This window comes from Petaurus breviceps, unplaced genomic scaffold (genome assembly GCF_028583685.1).
Source record: "Petaurus breviceps papuanus isolate PSGF00001 unplaced genomic scaffold, PetGlider_PUasm1.0 582, whole genome shotgun sequence".
NCBI lineage: Eukaryota > Metazoa > Chordata > Mammalia > Diprotodontia > Petauridae > Petaurus > Petaurus breviceps.
The window spans coordinates 5597794-5615593 of record NW_027186390.1 but is presented as its reverse complement, the minus strand read 5'-3'; the positions used below and the strand labels follow the sequence as shown (position 1 = coordinate 5615593).

Genomic DNA, 17800 nt, shown 5'->3' with positions numbered 1-17800 from the left:
CCGCATCCACCCCGCCACAACCACGAAAGTTTTCCTGGCGTCTTCCTCGTCTGCCTCCCCCGCCCCCCCGGCCGCCTCGCCCTCTCCTCCCCCCCCACCTCTCCCCCACCCCACCCCCACCCCTTGGTCTCTTAGGAAACTGCGACCTTAATGGTTGCTAAGAAGCAGGGGAGGTCCTTCCCGTCCCCAGGCCACCCCCCCGCCCCCACCCCACCCCTCCCTCTCTCCCTCCCTCCCTGTGGATCAGCACTTTTTTTTCCCCCTCTGGATGGGGTCGCGAGGAGGATGTAGTTCCTCTGTCCGTCGGCCCGGGAACGCTCGCCCTGCCCTGCCCTGCCCGGCTCGGCGGTGGTGAGTACCAGCGGCCCAAGACTGTGCCCTCGGCGCGGCCAACTTCTCTTCGGGTGTGTGTTACTTTTTTTGGCCAGGGAGAGCTGGGGGTGGGGTGGGAATGCGGCACCGCTCCGGTCTTCCAGGGATGCAAAGCCGGACTCTCGGGACTAGCCCATTTTGTTGTCAGGCAGAGCCACGGAGGTTGTGGACTCGGTGATGTCCAGTTGGTGGCCGGAAAACTTTTTTTTTTTTGTGCCCTCGGGGAAGTTGTGTGTGTGTGTGTTTGTGTAGAGGCAAGGAAGATTCCACTTTGTCTGCTCTAAGTGGACCTAAGTGGTGGACCGGGATCCTGTGAATCCTTTGGTTGCTGTTGGCGTAGACCAGGGTTGGGTTCTGCAATGCATCCTTGATGGGTTATAAAAAGAGGAGGAGAGAATTTCTCCTTGCTCAGCAGATTTGTCCTCCCTTGCTCTTACTGGTTAGGAGATAGAACGTGAGCCCAGATCCGGACGAGCAGTTCACATTCCATTACGAAATTCTACACGGCTTCAGAGGCAGCAGCAGCAGCAGCAGCAGCACACAACTCATGCACTTTTAGAGAGTTTGGGGAAGGGGAGGGAGGGGAAAGGATGAAGGGGAAGAGTACTGTCTTTTAAAAAGCAGGCTAAAAACTTTTCTCATCCGTGGAAAAGTGATCCTTCATCTTTGCCTTAGAGTTCAAGTTTTCAACCCTCAGAAAGTAATGGGTATAAAGTTTGTTTCTTGGATGGGTGATGCTGGAAATAGCAAGGAAGAGACTCTTGAAATGATTTCAGCAAATACTTAGATGTATAACAGTATTTTTCAGGTTTGCCCTATAGATATATGCAGTTACTGTGTAAGGAATTTATCCTGAAATTGTTGCAAACAGTATAATCAGATGGAAAAGAGATGGAGGAGGGAACTGCTTTCATCAAATATTTTTCTTTTTAGAGACCTTCAAAGGCATCCTCTAGATGTGATTACTAAAAGGAAAAGTCAAAGACATAATTTGATAAAGTTCTGAAGTTACAGGTCTTGGCTAAAAGCTATGATTTAAAAATACTTAGTTCCTGCTATTCCTTGGAGACTCCCACAGAGGTTTTGGTTGAATGACTTTAAAGGATGCTTAAAGTAATTCATGCTTAAGTGAGCCATAATAATTTTAGAGTCTTTAGTTTTTCAACTTTTTATAACTGTTCACAAAGTCCTAAAATGCAGTCTTTTAACATAAACTAATTTTTAGTTGATAACAATGGATCTACATCAGTTCTTTAACCAAATAGATATATTGACAACCGTCCTAGTGAAGGTTTGTTGTGGCTCACAAGTAGGTGTAGTTGTCCTACCTGGTACACTTTAGATCCCGTTTTTTGGAGTTTTTTTTAAAGGCATATTGATAAATTGGAATGTCATCACTTAGTCCATTTAAAAGAAGATAATGCTTTCTGTTTTTCTTTTATTATAAGTATGACATAGCCTCTTATTTTCTTCAGTTCCACACATCATCTTAGGTTGTTTAGGAAACTTAAATCAGCCACATCTTCTCCAATCATTGAAAAGATAAGCAGTCTCTTAAAGTTTAGTTGTCTATGAAAAGGAAATTTTTTTTTTCATTTTTTCTTTTTAAGAGGTAAGTTAATGGGATATGCTTCTGTTGTTTATTGTGTTATGAAAAAATAAATGTCTTACCACATTGTTTTAGATTATTTTTTTATGTAACTTTTTTCTCATCAGAGCTTTAGAATGGAAGTTGTTTAACAGACAAGTTTGTGGAGTGATGTCCAGGTGGTCCATCCATTCCTAAAAGTTTGCACCATCAAGCACGTGGCCTTTTCTTCCACTGGTCTTTATTTTGGATTTTAAGATCACACTCAGACCTAATATTTAGATGTCTGTATCCCGTCCAGTTAGAAAGGTCTAAGACAAAACCCCATTTGCTGTGATGGTATGTGAATCACCATTTTAGAAGTTCTTTTCGTAAGATTTTCATTTAATGTGAAATCCTAGTTAACAAAGTTTTTTCATCTTGCTTTTTTTAAGGACTCTGGATGACCCTGTTGGTAATATAAATTTAAGGCCTGAGAATTTTTGTAAAGCCCTAAAAGAAAGAGAAATGTGTGTAAATGTGGGCTATTATTTTCATTATCTTACAGAGTGGTTTAAAACATGGTTACTGGAGACTCTCTGAGGTGAACCCTTTGATGGTTCTATTCATTATCCTTTTTAAAAGTAGGTGGTGCTTAGAAGGTCATAGGATAAGTGTTGCTAAGCAGCTAAACAGAAGGATGCTAAAATTAACCCAGCATTTTTGTCAGAGCATTCCCTCTTTTAATAATATTTATTACATTTAATTTCTGCACTCGGTTTAATTTTTGAAATAAGGGGGGAAAGGCTATTCATTTTTTGCAGTCATTACATGAAAATAGCCTTTTCCCTTTTCTAAGTACCTAATTGATGTTTATTGCTCTCTGACCACGGGAGAGGTGTCAGATGGCAGCCTCTTCAGACAGACTTCTTGAATAGAGAGAGATATTACCAAAGTTGGGTTCATGTGTGTAATAGCATCCTATTTCATATAGTGCTAGATTATTTTATTTAGGACTTTCACGGAAGCCATGAAGTGATGTTTTATTAAACAAAAGATAAGGATTGCATTCAAAAGTAAAAATGCAATATAGTATCAATATGGACACTGTCTCTGCTGATAATCTCCCCTTTAACTGTGACTGATAATCATTCATTCCCTTAGATTAGGTCTAGAGAATGGCTTTCCCTGTCTTCTCCTTCCCCCTTTTTCCCCCTTTCCAATCTCTCACTTTATTCAGAACAAAGGTTCAGAGAGAACTTTTCACAGCTAATTTTTTTAAGAGTAGTTATAATAACCTAAATATACTTTTCAAATAAGAACTTAGATGGGGGTGGGGGTGGGGAGGGGAGGAATTTATCAAGGATTACTGCCAAAGGTTAAATTCCACTTAAAATGCCCTTGGTGGAAATGTGGAATCTAATAGAAGCCAGAGTTGATAGCCAGCATCATTTCTTGGTTGAAAGATAAAGCCTACATCATTGCATGGTGAAGTTGCTTAAAATACAAACTTTTCTTAATAGGACAAGCTCTTTGCATATCAGGTGAAATTCATTAATAGTTTTTCTTTCTAGATGTAGGTAAGAGTTGAATTATATGGATCTTAGAGTATTAGGACTTAATGCAGAAGAGACTAGATTTGTTTTTACACCTATAGAAATTTCTCCTTGTGGAAAAATCTCCCACAAATCAAAGGGAACAATTTCTGAAGAACAGAGAGACATGATTTAGCTTTCAGAAGTTCTATCAGCTTCCCTTCCCGTCCCCCTCTTCCCCCACCACCGTGAGAAGAAAATTCTCTGGTTCTTATTTTCATAACTGCTGAAGGGGGAGTGAATCTAGTTATGATACCCAGGCTAGAGATTACAAAGACCAGCTTGAGAGTAGTACCTACCCTGCCCTCAAGGAGCTCTTAGTCTGAGAATTTCTGGTGGGAATGTTTTTCTTTTATATTTGCAATCTGGTAGACGTAGGTTAAGATGACAGAGTTCGTCTGTTTCATTTTAGGTTACCTTTGGCATGTAAATATTTTTCTTCTAGTCCCTCACTCTTGGGAGTTTACACTTACTTCCCCACTGTCTTTATGAGTTCTTGTGTTGGTCCTGGAGAATGAGATGGAGAGAGAAAATAAGTCTGTTCCCCTTGGCAACCTTCATTTTGGTGAATCCTGTTTTTGATGCTACTTTTCTATGCTGGGTAATCAATCAAGGTGGTTCCCAGTGAATAGGTGCTTCAGACAAAAGAAGTAGGAATTGGGTGGAGACTGTTTGTTCTGTGTGATTCAAACCCGTAATGCTAAGAGAATTTGAAGGCCTAGAGATTTGGGTAGCTTGAATATTTCTGGAAGGATTCACTAGCAGACTACTCTCATGGGTGGGTGGTACTATTAGGGGTGGAGAAAGTAGATTGAAACACCTCCTCTTCCCCACAGGCATTGTCAGACTTTTGAGCACCCCAAGAAAAAAGTCACAGGAGGGGTAACCAGATAAAGCCCTTATTCACTGCTGTGTATTTATGTTTTCATCTTAGTTTGTTTAGTATTCCATGACTTTTTACAGTGGAATAGAAAAACTGTTAAATGGTGTAGTTCTTTAAAAGGATTCCTTTTTAATTTCATCACTCACTAGTATGTACTGGGAAGATTCAGTAAACTAATCCTATCATAGGCCCCTTTCGTTTTGATGAGCCCTTTGAACACATATTCTAATATATTCTCAGTATCACCAGCATTTTACAGGTGTGTCCAAGGTCAGTCAAAAACAGGGTTCTGAGCCCTGGCCCAGTTTTAACCTTGACTCCTAGTGCTGTAGACTGTACACAGTCTTTTGAGAAAATCAGCTTTGATATCAGAGTACATGAAACCTAGGGATCAAAACTTTTCTAGTGACTTAAGTTTCTTTTGAAAGTCATTCTATAGTTGTAATTAGATGTAGGCCATTTCTTTTTTAATTTCAGTCTTCCCCATCCCCCCCCCTTTTTTTTTTTTTACTGATCAGTATAAAACACAAGAGCATAGTATATTTGAAAGTTTTAAAGTAGTACCATTCCTTGATATGTGTATCTAGATGGGGTGTGTGTATGTGTGTGTGTGTGTGTGTGTGTTTGGTCCCCTTCAGGAGGCTTTTCAGCTATCCATTTGTCTATTTCCTTAAGCAAAAGCTGCCCCTAGTGTTTTCTGGTCCAAATTGGGGGAACTCCAATATTCTTCATTAATTGAATGCTGGAGCACAAACATAATTTTGGCAGGCAGTTGCTAATGAGAGACTCACTTAGGTATTTTATTTTGAGAAAATGGGGAGTCAGTGTCTGACCTAACATTCCAAAAGGTAGGCCACAGGTGAGGTTTTTTTGTTTTAATTTACAGACAGATTTTGATACTGTATGTAGCATCTCACTTAATTGTTTTGCATGTAATATATTTAGACACCTGAAAGTTTTAGAGAATAGCAAGGATGAACAATTCTTTTAAGCCCTTGAGTGACACCATCGTTCCCAGGAGTCACTGGGAGGCCAAGGGATAAAGGGGGAAAAGAGGAGGAAGATGAGAAGGAAGTAGATGTGGGGTGGGGTGTGAATAAGTAACATGTTTTATATTAATTGAGCCTGACTAAGACTAAGAGAAGTGTGCAGCTAGGTGGCGCAGTGGATAGAACACTGGGCCTGGAGTCTTAGAAGACTTGAGTTCAAATGGAGCTTCAGCCATTAGCTGAATGACACCAGGCAACTCACTTAACCTCTGTTTGCCTCACTTTCCTCATCTATAAAATGGGTATAATAATAACACTTCAGGGTTGTTGCGAGGATCAAATGTGATACCATATGTAAAGTGTCTGGGACATTGTAGATGCTATATGAACATAGCTATTATTACTGAAGGTTATTACCTACATTTTATAGATGAAGAAGCTCAAGCTCACCCATTTTCTCACAGTTAAATGTGTCAAGAGGTGTCATTTGAACCCTAGATTTTCTGTCTTCAAATCCATCCTACCACTCCATGGAGAAGGGTACCTGGTGGAAAGTAGCAGTCCATCCCCACCTGTAATTGGTGGCATGCCACTTGCCACAGGCCTGTTGTGTAGAAATGTGATTTTTCTAGACCGAACTGCTGCCTTGGCTCTTACTTAAGAGTTATTTTTAAAAAAATAAAAACGTTCGTTTTAGCAAGTCAAACTAGAAGAAGCAACTTTTTCATGTTTATTCAAACCAGTGATAGACAAGTTTAAAGCTGTCCCATTAACCAATCTGAGAACCTCATGATGACTGCTGCTTGATCTGTAAAATCTAGAATAACATAACGTTCCAAGACAGGAATTAGTGGAGGGCTCGATGGAGCTACAGGTTGTGTGTGAAAGATGTAAATGTGGCTCAGAAGTCCTTGTCTGATTGGATTTAAACATTAGGAGGCTATATATCTGTCTAGATGTTGATAAAGGAGTTTTAAATTGTAGGATTAGGGACTGGACCTGTGATTTCATTTATAGGAAATTATAGAAAGGTTAAAATAAGTATTTTACTAGATGTTTTTTTTTTTTAATTAAAAAGGAAAATTTTACACTGTGTCTAATTACCTTGCGAGTTGTCACACTATGGTCTTTCCTAATTAGAGCCATGTTTCATTGCTGTCTGTTTGAAGTTTACATAAATTGGGAGAGATGGGCAGGCAGATCAAAGGCAGTGCATTTCATAGCTTCCAGTGTGTATGCCCATTTGCTATGCTTACAGTTTTATTTCATTAATGGTAGGAGTTAATAGGAGTCTTGACCTGCACACAATTTGACTTCTTTCTGCTCAGTTCATTGTCTGGATTTTTAAAAAATATTCAGCAAAACTACTGGCATATGCTTTATTTTACTCATTATATAATCTAAGTGGATGTAGATAATTTTTATAAATTGAGTTCTCTTAAGAGTCCAGGTGGAATTTCTTAAAAGGATTTTATGCCAAATCTCTTGAATACAGGCAGTTGTTCCAAATTAAACTTTTTTTGTTCAGGTTTTTATGTCAGTTTCTTAAGTTTGGATTGATTAGAGAAGGAAATGTGGTTTAAAGTGATAGTGGGTAGTTAAATGTATTATAATAGTTATGTTTGGCATATAGTATGAAATAAATTTTCATATACTGTGAATTGTAAGGAACTGTAAAGATAAGTCTGAGGATATATTGCTAACATTAACTGATTTTATTCATTATTCAGCTATTAACTATAGGCTCATCTCAGCAGTATGCAACTAGCTACAATTACATTGAAAAGTAATTTTCTGGTACAGAAAACTTAACTGCTTAAGGAAAACTACATCAATTTTGTACTGATGTGGAAAAGGGATGTCTAAACAAGTCTTTCTTCTGGCCTGGGGGTTGGGGGTGGGTGGGAATTTGGCTGCATAAATAATGCCCGTGGTTTATGGATATGATTAGATTTCAGAGTAAATATACTCAGCCATGTTTAAGAGTTGTAATAACTCATTTGTAAATGGCACGACAACCCTTTAATAGAGGTAGTGGAAGTATTATTCTTTACAGATAAGAAAACTGAAACACTGAATGGTAAAGCAACTTTTCTCAGCTCATAATATTGTTTTTCAAAGCAATATCTTGTCAGTCAAAATCGACTTACTAATTATTGACTATGTGTCAGGCACTGTACTAGGATATAAAGACTAATTTTTATGTGCTGCTCCTTACTACATCAGCAGTGTCTTTAACAATACATAACTGCCTGCCTCAGACAGATTTCCTGGTTTTTGATTTGATTAAAACTAATTTGACAGTCTTTTTTTCTTCTAATATTGTAAACTAAACACAAGGGAAGCTTTAAACATGTGCTTCTGATTCAGTTTATATTCAAGTCATTAAAAAGATGATTTTGAGAATCATTTGATATTCAAGAATCTTTTTTAGGGATTTTCTAATTCCATTCTCCTTTGTAATAGAAAATTATCCTTCTCCTTAATTATGAAAAATTATTGAACAACCCAAACATTGACATTAAGTTGTAGGTTCTATAACCATAACTTGCTCTTGGATGTGGGCAAATTTTCCCCCAATTCTTGGTTCTCATTATCACTCACTGATTGCCCAGTGTGGTATAGTGTATGCAGTCCTTGCTAGGGTTTTACATATTTTATGTGTTTTATCATTTTGATTAACTTTAACTTAAGGTTTTGAAAATTATTCTTATGATCATTTTTGATCATAAACCTAAGGTTGATTATAGCATAATATAATTCATTTATGGGAGAGGAAATGAAGTATTCATTACTTGTAGACAGAAAATAAGTTGCACAAATAACCATATAAGATTCTTATTTTGAATAATTTTTAGGTGAAGCATAAAACCAGTTTTAGCATGTTAGAGGCTTAATCAGCATTCAGCAAGCTTAGCCTATGGTGGCTTGCAAGTGTTTCAAAGCATTTATGAAGCAGAAGGTTAAGGTAATTTTCTACATAATCAATAAGCAAGTTTTTTGGCCAAATTATCCTCAAAATTTATCTATTTACTCTGTAATTACCCCAATTAAAAATTGCCCTAACCTTGACCCTTGGTATCAAGAATTCTGCCATTTCAGATAAATCATAGCCTTAGCACATCAGCTGGAAAGGACAATAGATTTCCTGTAGTCCATCCTCCTCATTTGACAAGTGAGAAAACTGAGGCTAAGAGAGGTTAAACCTGGTCATAAAAAGTTTTTGGGTGGCAGAATAAAAGTTGGCCAGGTCAACGGACCCCCAAATTCCAGTCTTCTTTCCATTACATTAGATTCTTAACCTCTAACTTTCTTACATTCTTTCTACAGATTTGCTTTACTTTATTTAAAGAAAAAAATTTTTTTTCCCCCATTTCTATCACTGAGTGAGGCAAAGGCATAACCAATAGTCAGCTCATGTGCTCCCTTGGTATCCTTGTGAGGTCCGGAGGAAGGAAGGATCTCCACTTCTTATGAGGGAGAACACTGACAAGAGGCCCACGGGATGGCCAGGCAGAATTCTAAGTTGTGATCCCTACACTGACAAGATCACAGATTCTTTTGAATATTGTAGAGTTTGTTTATTTGTAACAGGCTAAACCAACGGATATCTGCCTTTGAGTGTCAGACATAATTCTCATATTTGCATAGTGCTTTATGGTTTACAAAGTACTTTCCTCAAAACAACCCTATGGAATAGGTGGTTGTAAGTATTATTATCCCCAATTTACAGATAAGTAAATAATCCCAGTCACACAGCATGCAATCAGAGTTGGAAAAGGAGCCCAAGCCCTCTGACCAAGCAAAGTGCAATTTTCACTACACCCAGTGGTGAATCCACTTCCCTCTCATAAAATTAAGCTTTTCTTGAGGATAGAGATTTTAGATTTTTTTTTTCCCCCTTTATAACCCTAGCACTTAGCACAGTGCTTAGAGTGCAGGAGGGGCTTTAATAAAGATTGTTTTGTATGATGGGTAGCTTAGCTTCTGGGAAGATGATTGCTGTGCAGATCCCAGTAAAGTAGTGTAATGGTATATTCAAAGATACAGCACTGATACGAAGGTACTCCTTTAGAAATTGTCTGGTGAAGGTAACGTTAGGATGTGGATAGAGAGTGTGGGATTTGGGGTCTGTAAGACCTAGACCTGAGTTTGAATTCTGTTTTAGACACTAGCTGTGTGACCCTGGGTAGGTCACTTAACTTATCTGTGCCTCAGTTTTTATAAAATAAAGGGGATGAACCTGAAAGACCCGTAAAGCCCCTTCCAGTCTAAGGCTATGATTCTGTGATCTATGTTATCCTTAGCCTTTACTCAGGTGAATTATGTTTTAAATGTATTTGGCTTTCATTTAGAAAGCATGACATTTTCTGAATTCTCTACATGTTTGCAATCAATTGGTGATACAAAGACAGAAGTGAGATAGTTTCATCCCTAGTGACGTTGAGTAAATTACTTCCTATTAAATGTAAGGAAACCATTAGGTGGTCTCAGGAAGAAGTTTTAGTGATACTTCCTGATCTGGTTGGGGTAATATTGCTTCTTAAACTTTGATGACTCACCTTCATCTCAGATGAGCTTGAAGCATGCCCAGATGAGTGACCTGTGTTATAGGGATCACCTGACTCAGGTAAATCTCATCTTTCATTTGGACCCTAGATAGTGTTGGGTTTTGTCCAAGTTGGGGAGAAAGCAATTAGTTCCATTTCCATATAAAAAACATTTTTATATGGATAGAAAACTTGGGACATGAATTACACAAGAAAGTATAAGCTAGAACTTCACAGTATCAAATTGTATTCTATTTTGAGTATATATTTGATGAGTCAAATCAAGAAACTTGGGCAAAACCAATCATTCATTTCAACCCTGTTCTTTGCTTCCCCACTCCCACCCCACTATGTAGTTCAATAAAATGGCTCTATGAAAAGAGAATTCTTTGAACAGATTTTTAGGTAATTATTTAACTCCCCCACCCCCATTTAAATATTGAAGTGCTACACTAGTGTTGAAGTTCTCCTAGAATGTTCTTACTTAACATTGCAGCAAACAAATATGACAGTTCTTACCTGACCCTGCCATTCTGGATTTTTTTTTAATTTGGGGGAGGGTCTTGTTTGGGGCCCTATGAGATGAAGTGCCAGAAAAGCCGTGTTGTATGAATTATGACCCATTACATGGACCCTGTTTTGTTACTTTGTAATTATTCCTCACAAAACAGTGCTCTGTACGTCAGACACATCCTTAGCTTATTAGTGGGGGATAGTGATGCTAAAAAACTTGATTGGTTAATTTAAAAAATTTCTCAAAGTATATTTTGCCACTGATTTTTATTGCTTTTTTTAACATATTAAAGTGGATATAAACCCGTGTGGCCTAGAGCTCTGATCTCTGACCAGGGTTCAGCATCTGCCATTGACTCATACTGGCTGTGTGATTTTGGAGAAGTCACTTAACATTCCATTGCCCTGTGCAGCTCTCTTAAGCCTATGAGGTACTCCTCAGTATCAAATTTCAAGGTATTGACTGCTCTGGGTTGTTTGTTAATTTGTTTTGTGTTGTGTTTTGCTTTTAATTTTTTGTTTTTTGGTGTGATGATATCCTTTACTTGCTGCTGGAATAAGTACTGAATTTGGAGTCCTAGGCCCATAGACAGAATGGGAAGGACCCTCAGAGAACATGTGGTCCAGCCCCCTCGTTTTACAATTAAGGAATCTGAGGCCCAAGGACGTTCAGTTACTTGTTATGCAGGCAGTAACTCCAGCCTGCCTTTTACCAGCTCTGTGACCTAGGGCAAGTCACTTTGACTATGGCAGAGTTGAAATAGATGATCTCTAAAACGCTTTTCAGGTCCAGTGACTTGGCTAACTTCTGTACAAAGTACCTAAGACATCCTTGGAATGTATATTGTTGAAGCTTAAAAATACAGAAAAATTTGGAATAGAAGTTATGACGTGTAAACTAATAGCATGGTGAGAATCATTATTATAAAGCCGTTGAGCCAGGTTTCCAAAGAATACAGTGATAGTGCAGATGAAAGAAAGGTCAAAGGTTGCTTGCTTAAGGTAAGTTGTCCTTTTCCCCAAAAATCCTTCCCAAATTGCTAAAAAGTGTGGTGTTGTGACACATGCTGTTGAAACTGCTTTACTCTTAGAAAATGGATGCTGGAGATTAAGTGTACTGACATGTTTGATCTTGTTGCTGTAATAAGCACTGAGAACAGGAATGGGTCACTCCCCCTCCCACATCCCCCCAAGATCTCCATGTAGATTTGAGTGAAGATGTTTGACAGGTCTGTTCCTCAGTTAACTCTGTTCTGAAAAACAGGCAAATTGTGTACATTTTTTTAAAACAAAAAGTGGGGGTGGTATGTGCTGCACTAGGGATTGGTCAGATTACTAATGGTTGGAAAGTAATTCCAAAGGGGGCATAGATCTCATTTCTATTACTGTTACCTTTACAGTAAATAAGATCCTGGAAGTGATAACACCTTGCTCTTCAGGAGGTCCATTGTGGTTAGTGGAATGCCTAGAGTCTGGGCTTCAAGATTACAGATGCATTTGCCCCTCCCCTTCTTTTTTGTTTAATAGATAAAAATTTGATTTCTATGTGTTCTGTACATAAATTGGAAGAAAACGTTACATAAATTTCCTTTAACTCTTACCCAGAATGAAAAATCATATGCCCATGAGTTTGTTTGTTTCTCCTTTTTTTAAGACAAATCTGTGACCCCCCACCCCCTTTTTAGCTAAATTTTTATACCAATACCTGATATGGACAGTAGGATGCAATTAGGCAGTTTGAGGAGACCAGAAAATAAAGTGTTAATATCTAACACTGATGGTTGAGGTCCATGAGCCTAAGCCTAGTTCCATTGCCAAATCCCAGATACAGAAGAAATGCAAACATAACAAGTTATCTGCAATTTGAGGTTATTTGTAGCAATCCCTGTACATGGCATAGTATGGTTTAAGAATTTTTTTTATTGATATTTCTTGTTTTTAGAAAATCAGCTGTATTTGTCAAAGTTTTTCAATCTTTTCCTGAGAACTTAAAAAAGAGATTTTAAGGAGTGAGAAAGATTTTTCACATTGAAAAAATCTTATATGCAGGGTTTTGCATCCATAGTTCCCATAGAAGGACAGAGAGGTGCCTCTTCTCATAGCTTTTCTTTGGGGGCCAAATTTGGTCTTATAATTTCTGGAGCACTTAGTTGTGGCTGTTTTATTGTTTCTTTTCTATTTATATTGTTGTGTAGTGATTGCATGTTGTTTTCCTGGTTCTGCTTATTTTATTTTGCAGCAGTTCATAGGAGTCTTCCTTGCTTCTGTATTCATCATACTCATTATTTCTTACAGCATAGGAATTTTCCACTGTATTTTTGTACCACAGTTTTTTAGCTATTCTCCAATTAGCATCTACTTTGTTTCCAGTTTTTTGCAGACACAAAAATATGGAAACTTTCCTTTTTTTTGTCATTGACTTCTTTGGGGGTGAGGAAGAGAGTGGTTAATATGCCTAGCACTGAAATCTCTGGATCAGAGGGTGTGAACATTTTAGTCACTTTGCATAATTGAAAATAGATTTCTGAAATGGTTTGGGCCAATGACATTTGGTAAATCATTAAAATAATTGTCATACCCTTTTGCCAAGAAGCTCTTGGAGGGTGAGAACTAAGTCCCTTTTTGTCACTTAAAGATAGTTTTATCATTTTTTACCATGGGAGCAATTCACAAATGGATTCATTCAACAAGTAGTTATGGTATCCCTTGCTGAGCAAAATGTTGAAGAAATATGACACTTCTGTCCTGCAGGAACTTTAGTTGGGGAGTCACCATGCACACATGAAAAGAATAGCTAGCAGTGAATGTGATCTGGTGTCAAAATAAATGGAAGAGAGAAAAGGAAGAAAACTTGAAATCATTCTCTTTCCCCCTAAATTTTCCTCCCTCCATGAATTATTGTTGAAGGTGGCACCCCCATCCTCCCGGTCTCATAGGCTCACAAACTTCATCCTAGAATCCCCTCACTGTCTGCCCACCAGTTCAGTTTGTGGCCAAGGCCTTTGCAACATCTGTCATTTGCCCCTTTCTCTCTGACACTGCCACCATCTGGTTCAGGTCCTCTTTGCCTCTAGCCCAGATTATTGCAATAGCCTGCTGTAGGGCTTTCCTGCTTCAAGGCTCTTCCTCCTCCAGTCCATTCTCCATTCAGCCACCAAGGTGATTTTCCTAAAGTGCAGGTCCCATCGTGTCACCCCCCCCCCACTCAGTAAACTCCAGTGGCTTCCAAGATCCAATGCAAAATTCTCTGTTTTTCAAAGTACTTTAGCCTAACCCCTTCTTACCATTTCTGTTCTTCTTACACCTTCCTCCCCACCATGTATTCTTCAGTCCAGTAATACTGGCTTCCTAGCTCTTCCATAAACAAGACACTCCATCTCACATTCCATCTCTCAACTTTGGGCATTTTTTCTGGCTGAATCCCATACCTGGAATGCTCTCCAACTCTTCATCTCTACCCTATTTATCTGCCTGGCTTCCTTCAAATCTCAAGTAAAAAATCCCATTTTACAGGAAGCTTTTCCCAAACCTTAATTCTAATGTCTTCCCTCTTTTTACTATTTCCTCTTTGTTTACATGTTTGGTTATTATGCCCCCCTCCCCCCCATCAGATTTCGAACTTCTTAAGAACGGTAACTGCCTTGCCTCTTTTTGTATCCCCAGTGCCTGACACCACACAAGCACTTAATAAATGTTTATCAGCTGAAAAATCAATATGGGTAAGATTTGGTGTGGAGGAACGTAGGAGCAACTAGAGTGAAGATTTAGGAATAAGCATAGTGTAGTCAGGGACCCGAACAGGAGTTCTGCGTTAGTAATGGATGATAAGAGTTAGGAGTGGGCCAGATTATAGAGGGCCTTCATTTTATTTATTTATTTTTGCTTTAATTTTTCTTGGTGATGGAATGTGCAAGCGCCCATAAAGTGTGGGCAGCACATTTTCATTAGAAAGACCAGGGAGATGATGAAATTATCCAGCATAAAGTCCTGTCCCATTGGTCCTTCTGACATAGAATGGGAGGCACATTAATCCAAAGGAAGGAATGGATTATTCACCCTTTAATTCCTTTTGATTAATATCAGGTGAATTATCTTTGGTTTCTATGTGTGAGTTTTAGGTTTTAGGCTATTTCTTGAAAAAATTACTAAGGTTTCCAGAGTTTCATTACAAAGGAAATTATGGCCCCTTGACATCTGAGGAACTGAAAGCTATTGGAGTTAGAAGAATTTGGAGAAGGGAAATGGTTTTGCTATGTGTCCAATGTTGTTAAGGTGTTTGAAACATTAATTTTATTTTATGCTTAAAAATTAAACCAGAATATTTGGGTTTGTTGACTTGTTATCTATTGTAGCAGTAGTAGGAATGCTTTGGAAATTAGTAGCAAGGAAATAGAGAATTTAATTGGTAACCTACGTTTGCATAATACTCTGCATATAGCAAGTGCTTAATCAATATTTGTTGAATGAAATACAACTTTTAGGAATAGTGAATGTTAGAGGTCATTTAATCTTTTTTTCCCTCCTCATTTCCCATTTCAAAGATGAGTGACTTTTATAGAAGAAGTTAAGTGGTTTGCCCAAGGTCATACAACAGAGTTAATTGGAACTGAAAATCTCTCTTCTTGTTCTTAGGCCTGTCTTCTAATTCTTTACTTGTCCTAACTATCAAAATGAGGAATTGACCTTTTAAAAAAGTGTTTTCTTGTATAGCTTGTGGAAGGTTCCTTGTAAATAGCAGCAGGGAAGAGAGGACATCCTGTCTTCCTAGAAACTATAGGAAGGAGGTTGTCAGTGGACCACTTTCCTGCCACTGTGTTATGTCTCCTCACTTGGAGTAGGGGTGGCACCTGTGTACCCAGTCCATTTCCCAATCAGTTCCTTTTTCTAATAGGATTGTTCCCAAGGATTATTTTGAAATGAGTAATAAATAACCAGTATGCGCTATTCAGTATGTGCCCTCTCTCTTCAAGACCATATATTTAGTTTAGACATTTATTTTTTTAATTAACAAAAATCTTTTTTCTCCCCACTCCTCTCCCTATTGGGGAAAAAAAGATGAAAAAAGCCCCTTGTAACACATAGGCAAAACAAATCCCCTGGTCCCCACAATGGCCGTGTCTCAGTCTAACCTGAGTCCCTCATCTGGTCCTCTGGAGGGCTTGCTCATGGAATTGAGCTTGATCAGAGTCCTTAAGCCTTTGCAATTTGTCTTCTCAGGGCTCTTATTATTTTCCTTCTGATTCTGCTCCCTTTTTTATGCTTCAGTTCTGGCAAGTCTTCCCAGCTTTCTCTCTGAAATCATTCCCTCATTTTTTTATATAGCACAAACGTATTCCGTTATACACATACGCTATATTTGTTCAACCATTCCTCAACTGATGGGCCATCTCTTTTCAGCACTTGTTGGTGTGGTCAGTTTTAGCAATAGAATAGCAAAGTAGAAAGAAAATTGGATCGAGTGGGCAACAGGAAAGTCTTAGCCTGGCTTTGTGTCCGAGCAAGTCTTCATCTGTCTAATACCTGTTCTAGTTGGCTCACCATGAGCTTCAGATGAGGCGCGATATGTGCGTAAATTCAGGCAGTTTAACTTTTTTAGTAGATCGTAGTGTTTTGCATAGGAGTATGTGTACTTGAAAGCATAGGGCCATGTTTAATTGATTTTTTAAACTAATTTTCTCCCTTTTCTCTGAAGATATTTTAATCCTAGGAAGTGTGGCTCTAGGTAGGTTTTCTGAAGACAGGATAAGAGCAGTTGTTCAATTAAACACTTCTCTCACTTGCTCTTACCTAGACCTTGGAGGCTTGAGGCTGCTACCTCTGACCATTGTAGCCTGCCAGGTCCAAATGTTGAGATGACTCACTTCTCCCACAGGTAACTTGACACAGCATTCAATAGTCTGTAGATTTGAAATTCATTGGAAATCTCCAAAACTCATTTTAGCCACTGCCACCAAGCTTTGTAAAAAAATTTTAAATTTGATTCTCTTTTTTTCTTTATCTCACCTTTTGTTGAATGGCAAAATGCTTTAAAGAATGGTCATCAGAAACAAGGATCCTTGGATGACTAGATATTAGCTTATAAATAATTAATTCTTTGTTTTATGGCCTTATAGCCCAATTCTCAACCTGTCCTTGTTTTTATGACATGCCGGGAACCTTGGCTTAGTAATTAGGATCTGCCCAGCCCCATTTTTGGCCCATTTGTTTCCTTCCTCTCTCTCATTTTCTTTCCTCCTTCCTCTTCCCTGTGGTTCTAATTTTGAGGTAGAATCGTAGAGGAGCCTCTCTGTTGCTTGCCACAAAAACTACATTTGTTCTTTGCATTTGGATTCTGCTCCTGTAATTTCATTTGCCCTTCTACTCAGCCCAGATCCCATAAGACCAGCCATTTCAACATTATCTTCACTTAACATTTTAGAATCTGCCCCTTCTCCCCTTGACTTAACTCTGCCTTGCAAATCCAATTCCAGGTAACTCTTCCTGCTGTTTGCTGTTTGTCTCTGGAACTTCCTTGTTAGGTAGAGTCCTTGAAAATGTGCTGATTAGGTCTACTCTAAATTCTTGCTATCTAATTTCAGTTGTAGTTAGTAATACTTTCATTGAGCTCTTTCTGATTTCCTGTGGCACAGTGAGTATTCTAATCCTTTCCTTTTGGCCCTTAGCTACCTTCCCCTCCTTGGTTTTCCTCAACAGATTCCTGAGGAGGGCCGACAACATGCGCTCCTTATCTTCCCACCTGTCTCAAATTTATCTTTTGTATTTTTGCCCTTCTCTTCTTTGCTTTTGTTTTTGAGAAAGAACTGTCACTGCTCCTGATCAAGATTTACCCCCGAACCTTGATTCTTGATTTCAGTTACAATGACTCCCTCTCTCCTCTTTCCAGTTTCTTTTTCTCTACCTGCTTTTTCTTCCTCTATTAGGACCACAGAGCTTCTAATTATCTATATTCCCTGTCTCTACTTTTTCTATACCAATTTATTCCTTAACAGTTTATCTTTCAATCCCACTCTTCTACTGAAACTTTTCAGCTGGTCATTAGTGACCTCCTAAATTATTAAATCAGCTTATTTTCCATTCTTCATCCTCTTTTAAGTTCTGCATTTTTTTTTTTTGGCATTTGAAACAGTTGTCCATCCCCTCCTTCATAGGATTTAGAGCTGGAAGAGAACTAAGAGGTCGTCCAGTCCAGTGCCTTCCATTTACAGAAAGGTAAAGTGACTCCAAATCCAGTAATTGTTCTGATACACTCGGCTGCCTTTTAACTATTCTCTTGACTTCTGTGACAATAGAGTCCTACCTCCTTGGCCATTCTTTGTCCTTTTATGGATTCT

General features: G+C 38.5%; 1 protein-coding gene across 6 annotated transcripts in view; it reads left to right on the top strand.

The window, feature by feature from the left end:
• The window catches only part of RREB1 (ras responsive element binding protein 1), a 149271-nt gene that overhangs the window by 2332 nt on the left and 129139 nt on the right, over nucleotides 1–17800 (top strand). The window contains exon 1 of one of the 6 annotated variants that reach the window (XM_069103533.1): nucleotides 237–404. The exons of 4 other annotated variants lie outside the window; for them this stretch is intronic. The gene's annotated coding sequence lies outside the window, so the exon portion shown is untranslated. Of the gene's footprint in view, nucleotides 1–236; nucleotides 405–2088; nucleotides 2300–17800 lie in introns of those variants that run through there. One more of the 6 variants, XM_069103532.1, reaches the window with a different exon arrangement.